We start from the raw sequence: 27620 nt of genomic DNA on the forward strand, positions 1-27620 counted from the left end.
GCAAGGAATAAATATGACATAAACTCTAGAATGTGGTGATTTAGGATTGAATGCTTGCAACATCGCATTTGCCGCCGCTCTAAAAGTAAAAACGTCAGTTGAACATTGCGGTCTGCGATAGAAGGTGACTAGTCGCGAATTATTATTGTACACAATACAGTAAAATTCGCACTTTCACCGCTATTTTCTGAAAACATTGTGTAGTATATTACTGTAACCAGTGTGTTTACTTGGAATAATCCGTGAAACTGTTCGGAAACGTGTGAATGATCTAAATACATTATAGGTGCTTTTTTCTGGACTGTCTAGTTTTTGTGTGCAAATTTTGCATCTGTTTTTGGCGCAAGTTATTTGTAATCTTTCGACGGATGGTGTAAAAGGTAAGTGACCCAAGTTTGAGCTTAATAAACTATTGCAAAACATGACTTGTGTATTGGTAAACAATTTGTTTTGAGAGGAGTGCGTCCGTCGTCTATATATAGAATGTTGCCTCTGAGGGGGTTTTTCGAAGCACATACCGATCTAGTAAACTTTCCTCTTGGAGCATTTTTTTGTGTTTAAACAATTTTGATTAATTTAGAACTTCCAATTTATTTATAAAAATAAATTTACCTCAAAAAAAAAACTCAAAAAAATAAACTTTAGGCGATTAAAAAAACATCTCTAAAAGTTTAATCTGACTTACAATATAAATATTTTAAACCTATCTTTGGGACCTCATATTATTTACTTCATTGATAACAGCGCTAAAGCATGACAAACAAATTAAATGTAATATTTATCAATTTGCCCATTAATGTATTTATAACTTGAAGTTTCATTGTAGAGATATAAAAATAACTTATTATAAATAAGTATTATTAATGATCTTAATTTACTTATCATCTCTCTTTTTCTATATTTTACTTTTTATTTAAGTAAAACGTAAGGTTCATACAATTTTATAATCATGTAATGTAATCTACATACATTTCTTTATAAAAATCGATATAGTAAATAATTATACTTTTCATGGATTTATTTATACCAAGAAGAATTCAAAAACTTAATCAAAAAGCACTAATAATAAACTTTATACTCTGAAGCTTTTGTAATTCAACTCAGTTGTTCAATGTTTGAAATTTCAAGTTCAAGCACATTAGAAAATTAAATAGCATCTTTAGAGTTTCAATAATGTAAATGGAAAAAATATCAAATTGACCTATTAAAAAAATTGTTAACTATATAAGTAGTAATATTCCCAAAAGAAAGAAAGGGTTGGCTCCGCTGGGAGCAGTTCCCTAACAGCCTTACAAAACTCTCAACACATCTGTTTATAGTCGCAGACAGACTGATCGCAGATGCTAACACAAAAAAAAAATATATATAAGTAGTTATTATAAAAACATGAAAGTTTATGCTTATATTTGATGAATCGAACTATACCTTATGTTATAATTCATTAAGCAATTTGGGGGTGTAGGGTATGTCAAAGAATGAGACATACTTACATACCTTTGAAGGTGGTAGAACCATTTGTGGTTTGACACAGTATTATACACTTGTTGTTTTCTTCTCTGAAGAGTATGGTAAAGGAGACATACTTTTCTGAGGCATTGCAGCTTAGTCCTCAGGGTAGTGGAGCATCCGTGGCCAACCTCAGATAGGAATTTCGAATCCTATCTGGGGTTGATTACAGATGTCCATGGGCGGCAGTAACCTCTTACCATCAAGTAGACTGCACTCTCATCTACTACTCCTATATTATAATAACTATAGTTTAGAAACTAAAATCCATGCTAAAATCGCATAAGGAAAATTGACAATCCTGAGTCCTGACGATGCTGATGAGGAGGATGGGCTAAACTTATAAAAATCGTGTATTGTCATCGGTTCTTGATAATTGTTTAAAATTTTAAATAAATCGAACTGTTCAAAGTGGGTAAAAATCGAGTTTAAAGATTCCATTACAAACATACAGGTCAAGCTCATAGATTAGTAAAGATTACTCACTCCTAACAAGAAAATGTACCCAGTTTTGAGAATTGAAATAGTTGCGTAAAAAAGTTTTACCACGTCTCCGTGCTAAAATGTCCATAGAATATTTGAAATAATTATTTATTTATTACGTAAATTGCGCAAGATTAGTTATTTATTCGTAAATTTTCTCTAAAAATGTTTTTATTCGTCAAGAATTCAAAAAAAGAACTTACTAAAATAAGCCTTTTGTGGCTTCATTCAATTTCAAGGCGGCGAAGTATCTTTACTAATCTATGGACAAGCTAATAAAAGTGTGGGAAAAAATCAATCGTAGGAGGGAAAACAACATACAAATTTATAATAGCTAATCATTGACAGGAAGTTGTTAATAAGAAGAAATTATTAATATTGTTATTACATGGTTTACACATTTTGTATATAATATCAATTTTATTATAAGAGGAAAAATATATACTGTTTAACCATTGGACAAATTATATTGATAAAATAAGTGTAAATTGATAAAGGAATTATATGATTGATATATTTATGTACATACTTAAAGAATATTTGCTAATAAAAATTTACGTATGTTATATAACTTTTTTTATTTTTTTTTATTTTAACCCAATGTAATTAATATTTAATCAAAGACAATATTAATTAAAATAAATTAAAGTATATACTAATAATTAAATTAACTAAACATAACCATTTTAAATTAAAATATAAATAATAACAAAATTAAACTTATAAAATAAAAATGTCGTCCAAAACCCTTTCTTGTGGCATAGTGCCCAGAAACAATTAAATATATAAAGCATTTAAATATATTTCTTCATTATAACAGCAGTGTTGTGCTTTCATTGTTTTTTTTTTCATTTTCATTTTTCATTGTCATTGGACGGGTCAGTTTCTAGGGTGTAGTAAGGAAGATTTACTTACATGTGGTATTCTATCTTAGGTAGATTCTCAGATAGGACTCTTATCCTATCTGGGCTTGATTATAGATGTCTGTGGACAGCTTCTCAGTTACCATGCATGCTTTTATAATACACAAAAGTTAATTTTAATCAATATTTATGTTGCATAATTTATCATTTTTTATCCGCAACAGCTTTTTCTACCTAACAGCAGTGTTAAACTCTGCTGTTTTCTGGTTTGAAGGGTGTGGTAAGGAAGACACACTCCGAGGTGTTGCAGCTTAGTCCTCAGGGGTAGTGGCATGTCTTTGGCAAACCTTAGGTAGGAATTTCATTCTATCTGGGGTTAATTGGAAATATCCACTGGTGGCAATAGCCACTTACTATCAGGTGGACTGATTGCTCGTCTGTTACTCCTATATTCTAAAAAAAAGGAAAATCCTACTTTTGACTTAGTTTCATTATTGTTTTTATGATTATTAAATGCTTTGTCATCTCAAAGTTTGATTCATAAAGCGTGCAAGAATTTAAGATGAGTCTGCATCTTGTAGACATTGAATTGACCTCCACTACTGTCTAGATCTAAACGGTGTCAGGAGGATGTGAGCCATTGAGGTGTTAGTTTAATTTCTTTGATGATAACCTGACTGACATATAGTGTTGTTGACCGGTTATTATTTAATTGTGTTGGGAAGCATTAGGTACGTACTTTATTTGGAGTGCTTAGAGACTTTTTTTTTATAATACAGGTGTAGGATATGGGCATGCAGTCTATCTGATGATAAGGCCTTGAACCGCCCTGAGACATCTGTTATCGGATTACAACTTCAGATTTTAATTGTATTGTAACAATTTAATTGTAAATTCTTACATGAAGTCTGACACAGATGCAGTGTTACTCCTAAAGACTAAGCTGAAAAGGACTGCCATAGTTAATTATTACTTCAATAACATGTAGATTAAAATCGGATTCGAACCTCGAACCCCCAGGTTGAGTACCTGAATTTCAAATGACAGCTATTACCGGCAATTGTGTACACTTATTTAGATAGTATATAACTACATATAAACCTACATTTTATTCCTATCTAACACATACCTATTGAATCACCTACATGGTTGGTGGTCTTTTCCTGTATAAGTCTATATGATGTCATTTATATACAAAAGCTAATACAAATAAATGTATGATATGATTTTGACACTTTAGAATAATTCTTATAAGTGGCTTAACTGTGGTATTTGAATACAATTAATATGCGACTGACCTGTCTATGCTGCCTATACATTGTTGGACATGGGTCCCCCTTCACATCTAGAGCTCACTTCACTACTTCTATGTGTGCATATGTGTATTTGTCGAAAAAATAAATATGTAATACAAAAAAATAAACAAGTTCTCGAAGGTATGTGTAGTTTACTAATACGCACTTGGCAAGTGCTGCGGACTATAGCTTAATGCTTATCGTTCCGAGAGGAGACCTGTGCCTAGCAGTGGGACAGTTGACGATGACTATGTGTCACTATATAACGTAAAAACCTAATTTAAAAAGTGATTAGTTATACTTAATTGTTCAGATAAGTAAACCCAACATATAACGTTTTCGTAGTACTGCGTATATTGCGTTTACAATGTTACTTAGAGTAAAAGTAATTACGTATTGGTGTCTAGTCACACGTACTACAACATAGGGCAGCGACATACTCGTAATGTCGGCAAACAAGTACGTTTGTTTCATTTCCTATACCTGAGCTACTGGTACGGGTTTTATCTCAGAGTGAGAGGATTTTGGCCTTAGTCCACCGTGCTACCCATGTGCAGATTGGTAGACTTAAAACATATTTCGTGAGCTCTTTGTAAATAACTCTGGTGTGTGGGAGTCCTCACGTATTGTCTTTCATCGTTATAGCAAAAAACTAATTTCAAATACGCATGACTTTGAAAATTAAAGGTGGGTGCTTGGGTTTCGAGCCACGGACTCTCTAATCGAAAGGCTGAGTTTCAACCACTAACTTTTTACTGTGTCTTGTTATTGTGATTGCTTTAGAGATATCACCATCATGAAGTTATCATCATCATCATGAGGTATCATCATCATCACCGTGAGTTATCATCATCTCGGCCTTGGTCTCACTTGTGTTTACGATGTGGTCAGCATTTATTCATTTTTACACAAAGCGCAAGAGCGCGGTCGTTGTGGCTGTGGTTGTACGAGTAATACGTGTGAAGAGTACCGATCCGCGGCAACGGATTGTTACAAGTTTTACATCACGTAACTAATTCGTGCTGTAATATATAACATTAGAGCGAATAAGAACTAAAACGTCGGGTTTCCTCAATAATTAACATAAGCGGTTGTGTATATTGGTTTTGGTAATGTGGCCTAACTTTAATCTTGTTTTGTTATTGAACCACATGTCCAGATGTACCTACGGTAAACTACTTATTTTTATTTATAATATAAGAGTAGCAGACGAGCATGCAGTCCACCTGATGGTAAGTGGCTACTGCCGCCCATGGACATCTGTAATCAACCCCAGATAGGATTTGATATTCCTACCTGAGGTCGGCCACAGATGCGCAGCTACCCCTGAGGACTAAGCTGGAACGGCTCGGAAAAGTCTGTCTCCCTTACCACACCCTTCAAACCGGAACACAGCAGCGCCTAACACTGCTGTTATTAGGTAGAAATAGGTGTGGCGGTGGTGCCGCCGGAGTCGAACCACAAAGGGTTCTACCACCCTCATATATAAACTACTTATTATGTACATAATTTGAAAGTATGGACGTCAAAATTTCGTATTTTGACTTTAGAGGCACAATCGTTGCACCTAAGAAGTTTGCTAAGGTAGACATACTTTTCCGAAGCGTTTAAAAAAAGACTAATGTGCCTTATAATAGTAGTATTGAAGGGTACGAGGCATTCCAACTTAGTTTCGCGGTTGGTCAGTTTTCTTATTCGATAAGATATAAAATTAATATTCACAAATTTTGCATAATCTATTATGGCGTTTGTTAACCCAAGTACAAGTTGTGCTTAAGTGCAATGTACAGCGAGTTTAGTTTATCTTTTTATTTGAACCCTCGAGTTGCAATGTCTTATCTATCTTTTTTTATCTTATCTTTCGAATCGGAACACAGTAGCGCAAAGTGTAAATAAGGCAGAAATAAGTGTATACTAGGGGCTCTTACAAAAATTTTGGGTTAGAAATAGAATTAAAGGTTTTATCCGACGTACGACTAGGAGGGTAATGTTTTTCGAGCGTCTCATACTGTGGCACGCAGTACAGCCCGAATAACTTGATGAATCTGACCCTCCCTCCCGGAGTCCTCTACGCAGCGCCGAGGACGGCCACTGGGGGGGTTTTAGTGCGGTAAGAATCCCACATAACTCTGTGTTGGCACCGGGTACCTTTTGAAGGTTTTCCCCTCGATAACAAGAAAAAAAGAAAAAAAGGATTCGTACAAATTATACGAGTAAAGATAGACTATATTTTTAAAGTCGTTTTGTTTTTATATTAATTGCTACTTTAATAATAGGTGCATTATTAATTATTAACATTATTAACGCTTTTGGTACACAGTTATTGATATAATTAGTGAGATCTTTCGGCATTCAGTAACATTACCGGCACAATTAGGCAGATCTGCGGTTACAGTTTGTCAAAGCCTATTAAATGTATTCCACTAATGGATATTCGGTAATATTCCGAATATTAGATTACACACTGTTTCATTGAATTTAGGTTTTGGCACTAAATACATTATATTTGTTAATGGCGTGCGAATTATAATGAAATTGTTATCTTCGTTTCATGTTTAATATAAATGTCACGTATGTCCTACTCACGCTAATATGACTAAAGGGTTTTTCTATACTCTACGATTACATTATTACCTATATCTTATATATAAAATTCTCGTGTCACAATGTTAGTTACCGTACTCCTCCGAAACGGCTTTACCGATTTTCACCAAATTTTATGTGCATATTCAGTAGGTATGAGAATCGGCTACTATCTATTTTTCATACCACTAAGTGATAAGGGTTGTTCACCCTTAACATTTTTTTATTTATATGGCAACACAACGTTTGCCGGGTCAGCTAGTAATTAACATACAGATTAATTTAAATTAATAACAAGGTACCCCTCACATTGTTAGAACTTCACAATTTAAATAATTGAAAATTAATATCTACCAATTTTTAATAATAGAATGATATCGTCTTCGAATCATTACTGTCCTTCTGCTGAGCACAGGCCTCAGTAAGAATAGTTTAGGTCATAGTTTATCGCGCTGGTCAAGTGCGGATTGGTAGACTTCTTTGGTATGTATGACTTACGATGAAAATATAGGTATTTTACCCTGTATGTATGACTTACCATGAAAATATAGGTATTTTACCTATATTTTCCCATCGTAAGTAAGAATTCTGTAAATAAGAAATGTGACAAGTGACAAGTTATTTCTAATATCTAACCATGTAATTTAATCAGAGATGCGTGTTTAGGATCCAAACTTCGGACCCCAGCGTGAGAGGACAAATATAAAACCACTTATCTACCATTACAAAAAAAAAATAGATTAGATTTTTAGGTATATGAGTTAAACAGACTTGAAGTTTAATATATTCATAGCTGTAATAGTAGTATGATTGCTTGTTTTGATGCTAATAAAGTCGACCCAGATTGTGACGTCAGTAATTAATAAACAAAGACCTAATAAAATTGTTTAGACGAAAACATTCATAATAATATTTACATTTCCAGATCCCATTTGATCCCAAAACAAGAAACCTTTCCCTGGAAAACCTCAAGCGTCCAATTAGCAAGGAAGAATCCCAAGAAATCCAGTCCGATCCTGAAGTTGAACCTTCCAATCCCTCCAAAATGACAGGATACAAATACAAATTGCTCGTTATATTTGTTTTTCTCTGTGGTTGTCTAATGACGTATAGCATGTATCTGTATATATTCGAGAAATATAACAGAAATGAACATTTTTATATGCTGGGGAACATATTTACCTTTTAATATTACGGTATGAATATGTGTCAATAAAGATGTTTTGGTTTGGGTGGACTCTTAGTTACCTTAGTTTAGAAAAGTGCGTACTACTCGACCATGCCAAGTAGACGAAAGTCAAACGTGACGTCATTCGCCAGATATGTGCTTACCGCTGGCAAAAAAATATTAACTTGTTGTGTAATGTTGATTTATACATATGAAATTTAAATTTTAATAAATGTCTGTCAAATAATTTATAAACGACTGTTACAAAAAAATAATGTAAAACGTAAAAAACGCAATATTATTGTTGTTCGCTCTCCGCTATGAATAGTCTTATTTTCCCCGTTTTGATTCTGTCTTAACACGGCACAGTTAAAACTTAATAAATAACAAAGAAACAATAACTTAAAAAATCGTATTTTTATACTGTAATCGTTTCAATACTTCTTATTTTTACGTGGGGAGGTTTTTTTGAGGTGTTTGCAGTGAGGTTATGAGGGCTTGTAATTATTAGTTAAGGCTACGTTAATTAATACTCATTTCATAGCAAGTTAATACGTAATGGCGTTGCTATTCATAGATATGCGGGTCTGACTTGAACTGTGTGCGGCGCTGAAAAAGGTAGCGCCTAACTCAATGTATAATGCTTAGACCTTTTAGGATACTGAGAGGGTATGTTTTACATTAGATCATGCACTATGCTGGATATAATTCACTTAGGTACTAACTCGCTCAAATGATGTTGATCTTTACAAGGTTTTGCGAAACTATGTAGTACGTTTTTTTTTTTTATTAATATAAGAGTAGCAGACGAGCATGCAGTCCACCTGATGGTAAGTGGCTACTGCCGCCCATGGACATCTGTAATAAACCCCAGATAGGATTAGATATTCTCACCTGAGGTTGGCCACAGATGCGCCGCTACCCCTGAGGACTAAGCTGGAATGACTCGGAAAAGTCTTTCTCCCTTACCACACCCTTCAAACCGGAACACAGCAGCACCTAACACTGCAGTTATTAACACTAACACATATAACATTAACACTGCACTGCAGTTTTCTAGAAATAGGTGTGGCGGTGGTGCCGCCGGAGTCGAACCACAAAGGGTTCAACCACCTTCACCTTCACGTATACTACGTATAACGCTTGTTATTAACATTCAATCTGTCCAAAGTTTGCCTACCCATTTGATGATTTCTTCATACTCGATATTGTCATATTACGATCTTTGGTTAGGAAAAAATAGATATTAACGATATAATAACGGGAGTGTCTTTGTTCCCTGTTCCATCGCATTTGAAGCAAGTTGCGCTACACCGTAGTTAGAAATGGGGAGAGATCTATGCTCATATGCATTTGCAGTCTGGCACGACTTAGATTATTTTGTGTATCTGTTGCCAATGTAGTATAGGAGATCGAAGATCGGTATGCTATGGTTATCCACTTAACGTTTAACAAGCGCTAGGATCTGAATAAAACAGTTATGCCTCTTTACTTAAGCAATTTTCATTTCGGAGAAGGTCTGACAATGAGCATCGCCAGTCGAGTGGAAAATGAACAAGCCCTGTAAACAAATTGAGTTTTTTCAAGATCCAATAAGCTGGGTGTTCTTTTGTTTTATTTACCGCCCCGAGATGATTGGTGTAGTGAAGTGGAATCACACTGAATATTAAATTACGTATTTGTAAGTTGAGTTTTTATCTGATTGCGAGGAAGGGTTATGTTTTCGCACTTTTTCTGTATTTGTAAAATTGTGCTGGAGGTGGTGGAATTATTTGTTGGTTGAGTCCGGAGCTAAAACTGCTACATACATTTATGCCTAATAATAACAGTGTTAGGGCTGTGTATTAGTTTGAAGGGTGTGGTAAAGGAGACGTACTTATCCGAGGCGTTCCAACTTAGTCCTGGAGTGGCAATGCATCTGTGATCGGTATAGAGCTTCTGTTCTATTATGTGTTATTTACCAAGTCCATGGGTGGCAGTGACTACTTACCATCAACTGCATGCTACTTTATTATCTTTATCTAAATATATATAACTCAAAGGTGACTGACTGACATAGTGATCTATCAACGCACAGCCCAAACCACTGGACGGATCGAGCTGAAATTTGGCATGCAGATAGATATTATGACGTAGGCATCCGCTAAGAAAGGATTTTGATCAATTCTACCCCCAAGGGGATGAAATAGGGGATGAAAGTTTGTAAAAATCTTATTGGTTAATAATATTACTTCGTAACGCGAGCGAAGCCGCGGGCAAAAGCTCGTTTAATCATAAAAAGCAAATACAATTTCAATTCTACTAATAGTATAATTCTAAAATAGTCTGTATTCATCTAAAATTAAACAATCGTAATTTTGAAGACCATTATCAATCGACCGCGTTTATATTTTCCCGACACGACTGCATATGTCGTGTCGTCCTGTAAAATATGTAATGTCCTAACAAACACTGAATGTCATCCTACGATACGAGTATCTGGTATCAATATTTACACTTTGATATCTGGTTCTGCCACAACAGGCCCAATTATGAGTAACGAGACCTTGATATTTAATCCGCTTATACGAATGTTCGTGGAAATCTTTATCTTGCGTATCATGTTTAAAGGAAGTGTACCTACAGAGATGGGAATGAAAATAGGTAGGTCTATAATAGAAAATAGTTTTTATGTACAGTAGCACTACCATGAGTTGGCATAGAAACGCCACTATAGAAATTGTAAATAGAAAACTATTGTCATTTTGCTAATGAATAACATAACTACTATCGTTACGGTATTTCTTGACAACGTCTGTCAAATTAATGACTCATGGGACCGAATTTGTATGGCAATAGATCATAATGACATTCGCTAGCGATTTGATTTCGATAGGTTTTATACGTTACGAGTGGCTCACACTACGGAATTTAGTTCTACGAGTAACCACCAGAGGCGCTGTACAATTTTTCATACATTTATTTTACGCAGTCGTTAGCGAGTAATACTTTTGTAAACTCATGGTAGTGCTACAGGGTGAATTTTCAAGTGTGTGGTGGGCCAAATCTGATGCTATATGAAATAGCGAAAAATCCGGAAGGGAGTTGCGATTTAGATGGAACTAAAATTGTAATATTACATTTTCAAAAAGCCTACGTCCTTACATCGAACGAGTTCATTAAAAACACTATTTCACCATCGGATAAACTCGCTTATAAGGATAAAATTGCTCGAAAGTGGTGATAAATGAAATCAGAATTTGAAGATTTTTTCATACTAAGACTTAACTAACCTTTCGATATTATTGTAATTCATTTCTATTAACTACAACCTACGTGTTGAGCATTTTATCCTTTCCCGGGTAGTACAGACGTCCATGGGCAGCAGTTGCCACTTATCTATCTTTAGGCGCTGCATGCTCTTTGCTACTTGCATAGATACGAGTAGTATGGAAATATGTATATTGTATAATCTACGTCAAATAATATTCTTCGTAGTAGGTATTTTCATAATAGTATCGTCGTAGTAGTTATTTTTTCTAATTTCGTAAAAATGTTAATGATATTTTACAGGCAAGCAAAGTCTTACAACATCAATTGTATTGTTCAATATTATTACCAAACCACGATTGGACACGGTACCAACAGCGTCGCTAATTAAGTACATTAAGCATACGTGAAATCTATTGAAGCGTGCAAACAAACTGAAAATATAACTAAACTAACCTTGTTCTCAATAGATATGTAAATAGTCTTGGACGTGAACTGGTATGATTTAGTCATTTAGTGGTAGTATTGTTTTCTGAATGTCTAAGTTATAAATCTCGGTATGTTGTTATGATTTTTAAAGCGATGTGGTATTGTATAAATATTTCCTATTCGTCTTAATTCATCATCATTCACCCATTATTGTCTCACTGCTGAGCACGGGTCTCCTCTTAGAATGAGAAGGATTAGGCCATAGTCTGCCGCGCTGACCTAGTGCGTATTGGTAGACTTCACATGCCGTTGAGATTTTTTATGACTCTCAGATATGCAGCTTTCCTCACAATGTTTTCCTTCACCGTTTTAAGCAAGTGATAATTAATTTCTAATACGCACATAACTTTGCAAAATCAAAGGTGCCTGGGATTTGAACCTCGGATCCCTCGATCGAGAGGTCGAGTTTCTTAACCACTAGCCTATCACTGCTATATAATTCATTTTAATTAATTAAATATTATTTACTTGTTTTAACGCGGAAAGAAAATATTTTGATGAAATAAGCGTGCCGAAATTCCGCTCAATAGTCTACGGTTTTTGCTAATTTTCAGAGATTTCAGATGTTTTTATATCTAACTGAATTATCACTGTGTTGTTGGAGCCAATTAATGATTATGAGACTACGTCATAAATTTCTTCTCAAAATAATAATAATGTATTATACTTTATAATGCATTTTGGAACATTGCAATAATTCTGACGTCCGTTAAATTTGTCACGTTTGCATTTCATTTGAAAATGAAATCATCAACAATTTCTTGATTAATGTGATTAGTAACTTAATAACATCAAATTAAAAACATATAAGTAACTCATAAGTAGGTACAATATCCATTCATCAATAAATTATATACAAGCAAAATGTATATATTATTGTAATAACGAACGAAAGCAAAAGATTGTCATTATTTTGAAAATCGAATTTTATTTCAACCCACATCGTTGCAATTCTACATATTCACACGTTAAACGGTATGCGAGGAGGCTCGCACTCGAATGGCAGAGCGGTGAAAAGTGCAACATTCTTTTCCCGGAGTGGAAATACGTTCGATCGGGATTTCCATGTCATGCGTATTGAGAATCTCGAGTATCTTGGTTGCAGGTTGTGGAGAATAGGTTTTAAAGTTCTAACATAGTTGTAGTATGATTTTTATACTCAAATAAGTCAGTCACCGTCGCTCATGGATATCTGTTATCAATCCCAGATAGATTTAGATACCTGAGGTCGGCCAACGATGCGCCGTTACCTCTGAGAACTAAGCTGTAACACCTCGGAAAGGTTGTCTCCCTTCAAACGAGAACACAGCAGCACTTAATACTGCCGTTATAAGGCAGATATAGGTGTGGCGGTGGTGCTGCCGGAGTCGAACCACAAATGGTTCTATCATCTTCAAAACCTACGTGAGGTCGGCTACAGAATTGTTGGAATGTCTCGGATAAGTACGTTATTCTTATAAATTGTTGCTAACAACTTTGTGCCTCGATGGTATTCAACATATTACATATCTTAATTCAGAGTTTCAAAAAGGCGCGCATCTCTGATTTTTCCTACTTTTGCGCAAATGAGAAAAAATATATCGCATGTTTAGGGATATAAGAAAATTCTATCCCAATTCCCAGAGGTGATTGCTACAATAGAAACGTATGCTAATAAACTTGTAAATACGATGTTTTTAAATTAAATAGGGCATTGTCAATATAGAACTACATATATAGTTAAGTACTTAAATAATTTTCCACTACAACAACACAAATTACAATATAATTATTATTTAACACACCTACGTCGATACTTGAATGCAGTTACATGCAATTACGTAATGTTGTATTATAGGGAATGTCTAGTTATCTCCATTATTTCGCATACATAGTTTGATGGACTTCCGGAATTTCCGCAACTATGGCGAAAGGTGGGCCCACCAAAGAGATGTAAAAAGGTTAAAAATGTCAAGATAACGTTTCATCATTACTATATCTATGATTATATCACTTCTGGAAACAATTCCTCCCTCAGAATGAAAAGAAGTTAGATCGAAATGCACCAGGCTGGCCGAATACGATTTGGTAGAGTTTACACACCTTTTACAACTTTTTGATAGAACTCTGGCAGTTCCTCAAGTCGTAATGCTTCACTGTTTTCTTTAAAAGTTTGACGTAGTAATCGCGCGTGCAGGTCATCTACTGGTTAGTGGCAACTGCCATTCATGGACATCTTTCATTTACCTACTCCTTATATAACAGGAATTTTACCTAATGCCTATCACGGATGCATTGCTAATCCTGGGGACTAAGATGATCGCTACGTAAATTAGCCGTTTAAGTATGTGATTATGATTAATTTTATACACAACTTAACGAAGTCAAATCTTGGTATTAGAACCTGAAACCCTCAGCGTAAAAGGCTGTAGTTAAAACCACTGGATTATCTATTCCATAGAAAGATATATTGAGGTATAAATCATAGAAGCGCACTGGGACCCATCCAACAAAGTTGACATTGAACGAAATAAAGTGTTTCATTTCCTCCTATCCGGCACTACTTTTTAACACGCTTTTATTAGCTTCAGTTCTTTTAGTAAAACGGTTGCACAGAAATATAATGTGGAAATCGAAGCTGTCGCATACATCAACGTATTTTTATGAATGTTATTGATTTCATCATCAACCTATTATTGTCCCACTGCTGGGCACGGGTCTTCTCTCAGAATGAGAAGGGGCATAGTCCACCGCGCTGACCTAGTGCGTATTGGTAGACTTCACATACCGTTGAGATTTTTTATGACTCTCAGATATGCTTTCCTCACGATGATTTCCTTCACCATTTTAAGCAAGTGATAATTAATTTCTAATACGTACATAACTTTGAAAATCAAAGGTGAGTGCCTGGTATTTGTACCGCGGACCCCTCGATCGAGAGGACGAGTTTCTTAACCACTAGGCTATCACTGCTATATAATTCATTTTAATTAATTAAATATTATTTACTCGTTTTAACGCAGAAGGAAAATATTTCGATGAAATAAGCGTGCCGAAATTCCGCTCAATAGTCTGCGGTTTTTGCTAATTTTCAGAGATTTCAGATGTTTTATATCTAACTGTTCTAACTGAATTATCACTGTTGTTGGAGCCAATAAATGATTACGAGACTACGTCATAAATTTCTTTTCTGAATAATAATATTGTATGATACTTTATGATGCATTTGGAACATTGCAATAATTCTGACGTCCGTTAAATTTGTCACGTTTGCATTTCATTTGAAAATGAAATCATCAACAATTTCTTGATTAATGTGATTAGTAATTTAATAACATCAAATTAAAAACATATAAGTAAGTCATAAGTACAATGTTCATTCATCAATAAATGATATACAAGCAAAATGTATATATTATTATAATAACGAACGAAAGCAAAAGATTGTCATTATTTTGAAAATCGAATTTTATTTCAACCCACATCGTTGCAATTCTACATATTCACACGTTAAACGGTATGCGAGGAGGCTCGCACTCGAATGGCAGAGCGGTGAAAAGTGCAACATTCTTTCCCCTGAGTGGAAATACGTTCGATCGGGATTTTCACGTCATGCGTATTGAGAATCTCGAGTATCTCGGTTGCAGGTTGTGGAGAATAGGTTTAAAAGTTCTAACATAGTTTTAGTATGATTTTTATATTCAAATAGCAAATAAGTTTGCAGTGCATCTGATGGTAAGTTACCGTCGCTCATGGATATCTGTTATCAATCCCAGGTAAGATTTTTTTTTATAATATAGGAGTAGCAGACGATGCAGTCCACCTGATGGTAAGTGGCTACTGCTGCCCGTGTACATCTGCAATCAACCCCACATAGAATTAGATATTCCTACCTGAGGTCGGCCAACGATGCGCCGTTACCTCTGAGAACTAAGCTGTAACACCTCGGAAAGGTTGTCTCCCGTCAAACGAGAACACAGCAGCGCTTAATACTGTTGTTATAAGGCAGAGATAGATGTGGCGGTGGTACTGCCGGAGTCGAACCACAAATGGTTTTACCACCTTCAAAACATACGTGAGGTCGGCTACAGGATTGTTGGAATGCCTCGAATAAGAATGAATTCTTATAAATTTTTGCTAACAACTTTGTGCCTCGATGGTATTCAACATATTACATATTTTTATTCAGAGGTTCTTAAAGGCGCGCATCTCTCTCTGATTTTTCCTACTTTTGCGCAAATGAGACAAAATATATCGCATGTTTAAGGATGTAGGAAAATTTCCTTAACTTCTATACCAATTCCCAGTGGTTATTTCTTCAATAGAAACGTATGCTAATAAACTTGAAAATATGATGATACATAGGGCATTGTCAACATAGAACTACATATATAGTTAAGTACTTAAATAATTTTCCACTACAACAACACAAATTACAATATAATTATTATTTAACACCTACGTCGACACTTGAATGCACTTACATGCAATTACGTAAAATTTTATTATAGGAAATGTCTAGTTATCTCCATTATTTCGCATAGGAAAGGTTTGATGGACTTCCGGAATTTTCGGAACTATGGCGAAAGATGGGCCCAGCAAAGAGATGTAAAAAGGTTTAAAATGTCAAGCTATCGTATCATCAATACTATATCTATATATCACTGCTAGACACAAATCTCCCCTCAGAATGAGAAGAAGTTAGGTCGTAGTGCATCACGCTGGCCGATTGGTATGGTAGAGTTCACACTCTTTACAAGTTTTTGAGAGAACTCGGTCAGGTTTCCTCGAGTCGTATATCTTCACTATTTTCTTTAAAAGATTGACGTAGTAATCGCGCGTGCAGGTCATCTACTGGTTAGTGGCAACTGCCATTCATGGACATCTTTCATTTACCAACTCCTTATATAAAAGGAATTTTACCTAATGCCTATTACGGATGCATTGCCAATCCTGAGGACTAAACTGGTCGCTACGTAAATTAGCCGTTTAAGTATGTGATTATGATTAATCTTGTACACAACTTAACGATGTAAAATCTTGGTATTTGAACTTGAAACCCGCAGCATAAAGGCTGGAATTAAAACCACTGGATTATCTATTCCATAGAAAGATATTATATTGAGGTATAAATCATAGAAGCGCACTGGGACCTATCTAACAAAGTTGACATTGAACGAAATAAAGTGTTTCATTTCCTCCTATCCGGCACTACTTTTTCTTTTAGTGAAACACAGAAATGTAATGGGGAAATCGAAGCTGTCGCACTTCAGTCCAATGTATTTGTATAAATATTATTGATTTCATCATCAACCCATTATTGTCCCTCTGCTGGGCACCGGTCTCCTCTCAGAATGAGAAGTAATAGAGCATAGTCCACCGCGCTGGCCAAGTATGTATTGGTGAACTTCACATACCTTTGAGATTTTTTTTTATAAATCTCTCAGGTATGCAGGTTTCCTTACGATGTTTTCCTTCACCTTTTAAGCAAGTGATAATTAATTTCTAATACGCACATAATTTTGCTTTTTTATTATTGATTTATGATATTTTTATGTAATGAAAACGAGTATATAGCGCACTTGATGTACGACGGGACCTGAGGACTTGGAATTTAAATTTTATAAGATAAACCTGAGCTGTGGAGGGACTGTAGTTAAAATAAAAAGCTTGTAAAAAGATTGATCCTTGTTTATTTATTTACAATAATTGAAGAGAAGAAAGCTCGTAAAGACTTTAGTTCTCTAGTCTCTGAGTCTATTGCGTCGTTTTGTTTATCAATCAAGTCCATTTATACAGACTTAAAGACTCGAGTCTTGCAACTCTACCATCTTGATACTATTGTCCAAACTACACTAAATAACCGTATCGCTAGATTCATTTATTTTGATTGTCTATTGTTACGAACGTCGAATTACAATAGGCACAAAAACCTGTGACCTAATTGCCTGACTCACTGGATTGTAATCTGAATCCACGGCATTCCGACGTAATTTAATTGATAGGATTCATTGGGAATAGCGATGATTGTAAATCTAAACAATTGTTACGTAAAACTAAAGCGCGTATTATTGTTTACTCAGCATTGTTAGTGAGGAAAATGCTGATCGTGAGGAGATTTAAGATTACGTGTATTCCGTGAGTAGATTAATATCATAAATCTGGTTTTAAAATTAACAATGTGTAGACGACACTCGGCACGGATGCCCGGAAATTAAATGAAATACCCGGATTATAGAAAAAATACAACTCTAATAAGTAAAATTATAAAAATAAAACATACATCTATTTTTGTACGCATGGCGACTGAGTATGACGTCATATGAGAACGTCATAGCGTTTGTCGTCACGGCATCAAATCGGTCTGACTTTTAGGGCGTTATATTTACATCAAAATCTAGTTATTTTGTTTAATCATTATAATTGACTGAATGTCGACCTGGATATGATGATATTATGGTATGTGGATGTGGATAGTGAATAACTGAAAATAATAATTTAATTTGGTGGTTTGAAGGTAGTAGAAGCTTTTGTGATTCGACTCCGGCGGCACCACCGCCAAACCTATTTCTGCCTCATAAAAGCAGTGTTAAGCGCTGCTGTGTTCTGGTTTGAAGGGTGTGGTAAGGGAGATATACACAGCACAGTACACATGGATACCTATACTTTTCCGAGGCGTTCCAGCTTAGTCCTCAGGGGTAGCGGTGCATCTGTGGCCGACCTCAGGTAGGAATATCTAATCCTATTTGGGCTTGATTAGAGATGTCCATGGGCGGCAGTAGCCACTTACCATCAGGTGAATTGCATGCTCGTCTGCTACTCCCATATTATAAAAAATGTGGATCAAATGTAAATTATTGTTACAATTACCTTCCGGCCCCAGTATTTGACCCTGAATATCATCGCTATGTTATCAATTTAATATAATATTGCATTGCAAATGCAATCTGTATCTGTGGTTTCAATATTATTAAATCGTGATAATGCAGTCAAAGGTTAAGCGAAGATAATTTATCAGCTTAAGAGAAAATATTTTTATTTACAATACATCGTTGCAGGTAATAAAAATAAAAATAACTTGATAATAATTAAATGTGTGCCTTTGTCTTAGATTACTAAAATACATAGATAGATTACTCCTAACAAGTAAGTGTAACCAGTTCTGAGAATTGAAATTGTTGCATAAATAAAGTTTTGCCACGTCTCGGTTCTAAAATTGAGATACTCATTTGAAATACTTGTGTGTTTATTAAGTAAACTACGTAGTATTAGTTATTTATGCGTAAATTTTCTTTAAAAATGTGTTTTATTTGTCAAGAATTCAAAAAATAAATTATAAAATCATCGTTTTGTGGCTTCATTCAATTTCAAGGCGGTGAAGTATCTTTCTATTTGACTTATCTACGGCCTTTGTGTTTACTTTATCTACACATCGAGAAACTTCTATGCATTGCATACAATACATGTACCTAATGTATTGTCATTAAATTGATGTACTTAATTACCTGTGACCGTCAACTTTTTACATAAATAAATAAATCCTTGTTATGCGTTGTTTACATTCTGTGCATTGTAACGTCGACATGTTTACGTTACTTAATTAAATAGGTCCTAAATTATTATAGGGCGTATTAAAAACTATCGTACTTCTTAAACTTGTCGGTTTATATCGCTTCGTTTTTAATTATAATGTCACCGATGACAACTTGACAACTTTCATTCGTTCTCGAACGTACTCTATGGTTCCTGAACGAATGTTATGTTTACTCTCCATAAAACTTCATGGTTGCGATTAGTATGAATGTGCTTTTATATTATTAGTATGGTCTTTAGTTCTATTTTTTTTAAATAGTTTGGATAAGGCCTGCTTTTCCCTTTGTTTTTAAGTTCCCTTTGTTTTAAAAATAATATTTTTTTCATGAAAATGTTCAAATGTATTTTCCAAAGATAATATTGTAGGTACGCATAACACATTTATTGCTTCGCTTATTAAATCAAAACAAAAATATTTTATTCAAAACTAGCTGACCCGGCAAACGTTGTGTTGCCATATAAATAAAAAAATGTTAAGGTGTTAACCCTTATCACTTAGGGGTATGAAAAATAGATAGTAGCCGATTCTCAGACCTACTGAATATGCATAAAATTTGGTGAAAATCGGTAAAGCCGTTTCGGAGGAGTACAGTAAATAACATTGTGACAGGAGAATTTTATATATTAAAATATAATAGATTCTTTACAAAATTATTTTTCGACGCTAACAAAACGTACCTGTAGTAAGAACGTTCATTTTCATTGTGGATCTGAAGGTTTCTAGTTTTCCGATCTTTATCAAGTGAAGGTCAGTAACAACGTATTTTTACCGCGCAACGCATTTTACATGTCATTTCGTAAAACAATAGCATTCGGCCTTCATGTAATCCTGTTGTATAACAATCCTTTTAAATTTTTCAATGTCGACTAAATTTTCAAAGATCTTTTGTTATTATTTCCAAAACAAAAGCATTATTTAATGCGAGAATGATATGGTTACGGTTTTCTATTGTTGTATTATATACATTGTTAAAAGGCCTATGTATAGAAAGTAACTATACTCGTGAGTCTGTCTGTTTGGTTAAATTTTGTGAATAAATTTGACGTTGCCAGTGATACTAAGGTAGCATCATTTGAAAGTAAAGTTTCAAACGTTACACATAAAATATGGTAAAAAAAAAAACTAAAAAAACACGCTTTCATGATAAAATCAACTAAAAAGTAGAAAATAATTTTCAATATAGGTATTAATTAAGGAACAGTAAATAATATAATTGTGGAAAAAGTCTGGGGCGCTTTTCGTAAACTGTTAAATGGAAACGCGCCTGCATAAAACGTAGTGTGGGTCGCACGCACACTCGCATATATTATGTATGACGTACATTTAGTTTTTTTTTTACATTAATTTGACGATGTCTCTTATTGAAAGCCTCATGGTTTTTCTCTTCAATGGCACCTGACAGCTCATATACGTATTTATAACGCGACCTATCTAAGAACATGATTAGACAATTGTATTAAATATTATGAATATAACGTAAAAAGATGGCGCAAAAATAACAGTAGACTAAACATAGCTTATAGCCAAGCCAATATTTAATTATTTATAGTCTGTTATAGTAATTATTCGACATAATAAATAGCCTTCGAAGTAACCAGTTAAATAAATTAAAATTACGTAAAATGTAGGCAATACAAATAATTTTATCGTAACAGGAATTTTCACGCTTAAAATAGGTAGGTATGAGTTAATTGTGACCTAGAAAAATTTATAGATTTTTTACAGTCGATACCTATTTTTGTCTATACCTTTTTAGGGTTCCGTACCCAAAAGGTAACACAATATACATATTAATAGTTCAACCTAACGATAAAACACACGTGCTACTTGATGAAAAGTAGTCAACGTCGCCTATGGACATTTGCAACACCAGAGGAGTCGCCAATGCATCGCCGGCTTTGAAGGAGCGCTCTTTCTGCACCTTTTTTGAAGAGCCCCATGTCATAGCGCTCCGGGAATATCTCAGGAGGAAGTTCACTCGGCATCTTGCACGTTCATGACAACGTCCGAATATCCGTGGTCTACCATATTGGTTCTACGGCTTCACTCATGTAAATACAATTAAAAAAAAAATACAAACAATTTCTATATCAGTACAAAGTAAAAAATAATTGATATAAATGTTGGTTTAGTACATAGTTCTGAAGTCGGCGCTCAATAAATTTCGTTGGATAATGGCGTAAACAGTGTGTCCAATATGAGCCTTGGAAAAACCTATTTTCCAACAAAAAAAATCACCAAGATCGGTTCATAAACGACAAAGTTATCCCCGAACAAACATGAAAAAACGTATATACGGGCGAATTGAGAAACCTCCTCCTTTTTGAAGTTAGTTAAAAACAATAAGGATAACGTATAAGTATACGTTTAACACATTAACATGTGGTTTTAAACAATAAAATATGTTTTGATTATTTATTACAATAGCAAGGAAAATCATGTTATTTGTGATAAATTATCACAAATAACATGATTTTCCTTACTCATATGTAAATGAGCGTTCGTGATTTTGTAATTTGTGGCAAATGACTGATAACGTGGCACATCATCATCTATTGATCGAAACTATTGAGAGTGACTGTTGAAGTGAATAGGGTTGCCAATCGCCTTGTAGTATTATAGTATGTAATATATTATTGCACCATATTTCGGGAGTAAATAAAAAAAATATAAACAGCTCACTCCACTGATAACGATGACTGCAATTTAAAAAAAATATATTGTGAATTAAAAAATAATATTTAATATTAAAGATGTAGTTGAAGTGATTGACAATAGGCGAGAAATATGAATAGATGAAATAATGTAATAATAAAATAATAATAATAGGTAATTGACATATTTTTTCTAAATTTCGGGTTTTTGGAGAAACTACTTTGTTAAGCAATAAAATAGTACTCTTCCTTTTTTATAAAATAAAAATAATAAAAAATTTATCACCAAAAAATGTTGGCAACCCTCAAAGTCAGCGTAATCACAGAGCAATTACTGTTTATAGAATAATATGAACACGTCGTGCGTTTTTCAATTTAGTTTATAATAAATGGAATAATTGGAGAGGTGCGGTGGTAATAACAACTCTGTTTGAATATGAAATGTGGTTTTAATTGATAGGGTTGGGTATAGTTGATGGAGTGGTAAAGGTACTTTAGAAAGGACTTCTGTTCAATGAATGAGTTATTTTCTAAATAGATCTTCGTTGTAAATGTGGATTACATGCTCGTTTGCAAAAAAGAAATTTCTTAGCCAACAATGGAATGGTATAATAGTTAATACAAGCGCATCTGCGACCCATTATTATTTAATTATAACCCAAACGAAGTATTGAAGCTTAATTGAAGGTATACATATACATTGCGGCAAAAGATAAGCTTTCGTTTTTCCCGGATTTACAAGGAAACAAATAGAAAAGCCAAGAAAGCATAGACTTTCGTAGTACATAGTAGGAACGTGAACATTTTCGTACGTACTTCCTGTAGGACGTGCATTACGTCCTGGCCCGCGGCTGTAATTGCAGGGCTATTCAGTCTCGCCTTCCTCGTGGAATATCCTCAAGCCATAACTTTTGTGTCCTTTAAAAAGGCAGTGGTAAGGAAGGTATGGTATAACTTGTCTGCATAAAGTATGGGAAAGAAAATAGCCGCTTTTGTCCGTTTTTCGATAAGATTATAGAGAAGGAGTGAGAGGTGAATACAACTGATATCATTTTGGAATAGCATCGTTATTGTGATACGACGTACACTATCCCTAACATCAAAATATATTTCCTATATTTATTACTACAGATGCCATACCATAATATGTAATCGACACAATTTGAATAATAAGTTTTTTTATAGAAAGAAAGAAAGAAATATTTATTTGTAAATAATAGGTACTACAACATTATATGGCATAAATAATAGTAAACATGATACTCAAATCAGAACATTGCTGCAGTTTATAATGTATGATTGTTAGTTTGTATGTTTTTTGTTTTTTAGTTCCATCAAAGTAAATAATTCATATAAAATCTAGATTTCGGTAATCTAGACGCTTAAAATGTAGACGGTATTTATATTTGGTAATATTTACGAACTGTAAATTGATGATGATAACCAAAAAAAAAAATACAACCGACTTCTATGTTTTTCTAGCCGCAAACAATGGAGTTAAAATAATGTCGTTCGGTCGCGGCATCGCAAAATAATCGCTGGCTAATACATCAAGAATACACGACGGAAACAAAACCTCTTTTTTTTAAAAGTCAGTTACAAACGAACTGATGAGCCGTTAAAATAAATAGTATTACTAAAGTTAAGTTGTAATTAGTATAGTCTTCTGAAGACTATAGTTACATGTATTATATAGGTATGACGATGATTACAGCACGCGAAGTGCCCCGGGGAAAAAGGACCTTTTCTTTTCTTTGAAAACCCTTTTGTAAAACCAACTACATCTGCATGGATGGGAAATCCTGGAATTTCACGGCATTATGTTTTATACAAACATTTTCACAAAAGTGTGGATTTCAACGTTTACTTTTTAATTTATACGAAACAACTTAAAAAACTATAAATATATTGCAAAATGAACATGTTATAGCAATCACAAAAAATAAAACAATTTTAAATCTAAATATGAAAACACAAAATTGTATTTTAAAAGAGGAGTAACCCCCTCCTCTTGTACAATACATTTTTTAAATACAATTTTTCATCTGCATTTGCAATATAAGATCATGAAGTGACGCTGGTTTTTATGCTTTTAAAAAAGAGAGCGCTTTTTATGCTTACGAGTTTAAGACAATATTTCAAGGTCAGCGCTCCGGAAATGCTAAGGTCTTAGTCATCTGCCGTTCATTCACATTTTGCTAGTGGCTATATTTTTAAGCGGTTTTAGAACATTACACGATTAGTTACTTAATTTTAAAAATGTTAAGGTTAATTAACGTCGGTTACATATAGTTTCAAGTATTTTAGACGCTTTTATTTGATTTGGAATTTGTTCCATTTGTTTTTTTAATTTGAAATTTATATCTGTATTGCTTTGTTTTTTCTACACACAGCCATTATTAATTATCGACCTATCCAATGTTGTGCCAAACTACAAGATCGAGATTTATCAATTATTACTTCGTACTAGAAATTGATAAAATTTAAATTTTTGAAAAACAAATTTGGATAGATTTGATTATTGATAACAGAAACAATTATCAGTGGCAGCAGTGACCATTTAATAAATGTGAATTACAGTCCTATCATATAAAAACTTAACCTAAGTTAGTAGATACAATAATGAAATGAAAGTTACATCGCAGATTTATAGTTTCTGTTATTTTGTCATTGTTTCAAGGACTCTGAAACACGAATACCCCATTTAAAACAGTTAATTGAACTAAAACACGATAGGAAATAGTTGCGGTTCGTCTACAAAAACTATCGTAAGTTGGCCTGTTTGTGACGTCAGATTACTGTAAATTGATTTTTGGCGTACAAAAATATGTTATTATTACAGCGACGTACATTTTCCCAGTAATATAAGTGATTTGGTACGGAGTAAATTGTGCCAACAGAGGTTTGGATACAATACTTATCATTCTCCTATAGTGGTTATGGGTAGAACCCGTGGGATCGCATCCAAACGTCTATCACTCTTATTGTCGTCCTCAACCCATTATTCTCCCAATACTGTACCCTTATCAGGAGTTTTTACGATTCGACAAATATGACTGTTTTGGTATTTGAAGTTTGAAGGTGGTAGAACCCTTTGTGGTTCGACTCCGGCGGCACCGCCGCCACACCTATTTCTACCTAATAACTGCAGTGTTAGATACTGCTGTGTTCCGGTTTGAAGGGTGTGGTAAGGGAGAAAGACTTTTCCGAGGCATTCCAGCTTAGTCCTCAGGGGTAGCGGCGCATCTGTGGCCGACCTCAGGTAGGAATATCTAATCCTATCTGGGGTTTATTACAGATGTCCATGGGCGGCAGTAGCCACTTACCATCAGGTGGACTGCATGCTCGTCTGCTACTCTTATATTATAAAAAAAAAAAAATGTTTGCGTATTGGCCCATACGATTTCCTAGTTCTGACATAATCCGCTAGGGGCGCTGATTGGAATTTGTAAGGGCAAATACGTAAATAAATACCAAAACAGTAATATTTGTCGAAACGTAAAAACTCCTGGTAAGGGTACTGAGCAAAAGTAAAAAGGCCTTAAGTAGTCCACCGCGCTGGCCAAATGCGTATTGGTAGATTTCACATACCTTTGAGATTTTTTGCATATCTCTCAGGTAGGTTTCCTTACGATGTTTTACTTCACCGTAAAAGTGAGTGATAATTAATTTAGAATATGTATATAACTAAAAAATCAGAGATGCGTGCTAGGTATTCAAAACTTGGAACCCCTATTAAATAGGCCGCGGTTCAAACCACTACTAATTGGTTATATATGTTAATCTAATAATATATTCTGTGCTTTGTCAACTGGCGATATTCTCGCAATAACCAAAATCTTGTGGATAACGTAACGTTGCTACGTGATCCCGTATTCAAATTGTTTATATTAAGGACTCTATTACGTTTTCTCTCGGCTTACAAAATATGGCATACGATATTCCTTTCGTGTGCCAATTTTTTTAAGTGGCAGAATGGTGTCAGTAAATGTTAAAAGTACAAATAGTATTATTTTTCTTTAAATACGATATTTCTTCTTAATAACAGCAGTGTTAGGCGCTGCTGTGTTCCGGTTTGAAAGGTGTGGTAAGGGAGACAGACTTTTCCGAGGCGTTCCAGCTTAGTCTTCACGGGTAGCGGCGCATCTGTGGCCGACCTCAGGTAGGAATATCTAATCGTATCTAGGGTTGATTATAGATGTCCATGGGCGGCAGTAGCCACTTACCATCAGGTGGATTGCATGCTCGTCTGCTACTCCTATATTCTAAAAATCCATACATTTATAACACAAACACAGTGTATATACATATATTTCTCTGTGCGTCTGTGTGTGTATGCCTAATGCATTTATATTATACTAGCTGACCCGGCAAACGGTGTGTTGCCATATAAATAAAAAAAATGTTAAGGGTGAACAACCCCTATAACTTAGGGGTATGAAAAATAGATAGTAGCCGATTCCCAGACCTACTGAATATGCATATAAAATTTGGTGAAAATCGGTAAAGCCGTTTCGGAGGAGTACGGTAACTAACATTGTGACACGAGAATTTTATGTATAAGTTGTTTGTAAACATAAAATAGGTGATTATGTAACTAAATTATAAAAAAAATCTGATTTATCTGGAAATCGAACGAGAAACCCTTTACACAGAAGATCACGTAAACTGTAATAATGTCCTGTGGGATTTTTCCTATCATGCGGGTTTATGTCTGCATTGTAATCTGTACCCTTACCATGAGTTTTTACGTGTCGACAAATATGACTGTTTTGGTATTTGTTTACGTATTGGCCCATACTATTGTATTTCCAAACAGCGCCCCTAGCGGATTGTGTCGGAACTTGAAAATAGTATGGGCCAATACGTAAACAAATACCAAAACAGTCATATTTGTCGACACGTAAAAACTCATGGTAAGGGTACTGGTCCCCATGTGTGTGACCGCATCCAGTCATTTTTCGGAAACTTTTCATGTATGAAATGACTGAATGCGTGTGGCATGCATACTAATCAGGTTCGCACGCGGGCACGAGTCCGCGTGACAAGAAAGAGTCCCTTAATGCTAACATTTTTATTACAACTTTATTCAGAATTTAAGTAGGTACTCCTTTTATTTTTTATGACGTGGCTTATTTCTCATTCATAAAGCCGTCTATGCAGCGGAGATGGATAGCTCAATTATATGAGATACAACTTTTTATACTGGAAAAGGCCACTCGGGCTCTTATTACGAAGTCTGGAATAACAAGAATTTCCTATCTTTAACATCTTTTGCAGTCTCAAAGGCAGGACAAGCTTTGAGACTGAACTAGCTCTGCTCTAGCTAGACTTTAGATCAAAGTATCCGGCAGTTGAATAGATAGCATGCAAATTGGCCAGTAAACTTTAGGTTGTTAAAAGGACTATTGGCTGGATGGATCTGTTTTTGAAAAGGCAAGCGTGCTGTTAAGTAATGTAGCATTGAAACCTTTTGCATCAAATGCAGTGATAGCCTAGTCATTAAGAAACTCGGCCTGTCGATCGGGGGATCCGAGGTTGAATCCCAGGCACGCACCTCTGATTTTTCAAAGTTATGTGCGTATTAGAAATTAATTATCACTTGCTCAAACGGTGAAGGAAAACATCGTGAAGAAACCTGCACACCTGAGAGATTTTATAAAAAAAAATCTCTAAGGTATGTGAAGTCTAACAATACGTACTTGGCCAACGTGGATAATGGCCTAATCCTTCTCATTCTGAGAGGAGACCAGTCCT

General features: G+C 34.7%; 1 protein-coding gene across 1 annotated transcript in view; it reads left to right on the forward strand.

The window, feature by feature from the left end:
* The first annotated feature begins 79 nt into the window (after positions 1-79).
* _Bre4 (glycosyltransferase) overlaps positions 80-27620 on the forward strand; it is a 331653-nt gene continuing 304112 nt past the window's right edge. The window contains exon 1 of the mRNA XM_073088507.1: positions 80-380. The gene's annotated coding sequence lies outside the window, so the exon portion shown is untranslated. The remainder of the gene's footprint in view (positions 381-27620) is intronic.

Source organism: Epargyreus clarus, unplaced genomic scaffold (genome assembly GCF_041222505.1).
Source record: "Epargyreus clarus isolate Ecla_fem2 unplaced genomic scaffold, WU_Ecla_fem_2.2 ptg000027l, whole genome shotgun sequence".
In the NCBI taxonomy this organism is placed as follows: domain Eukaryota; kingdom Metazoa; phylum Arthropoda; class Insecta; order Lepidoptera; family Hesperiidae; genus Epargyreus; species Epargyreus clarus.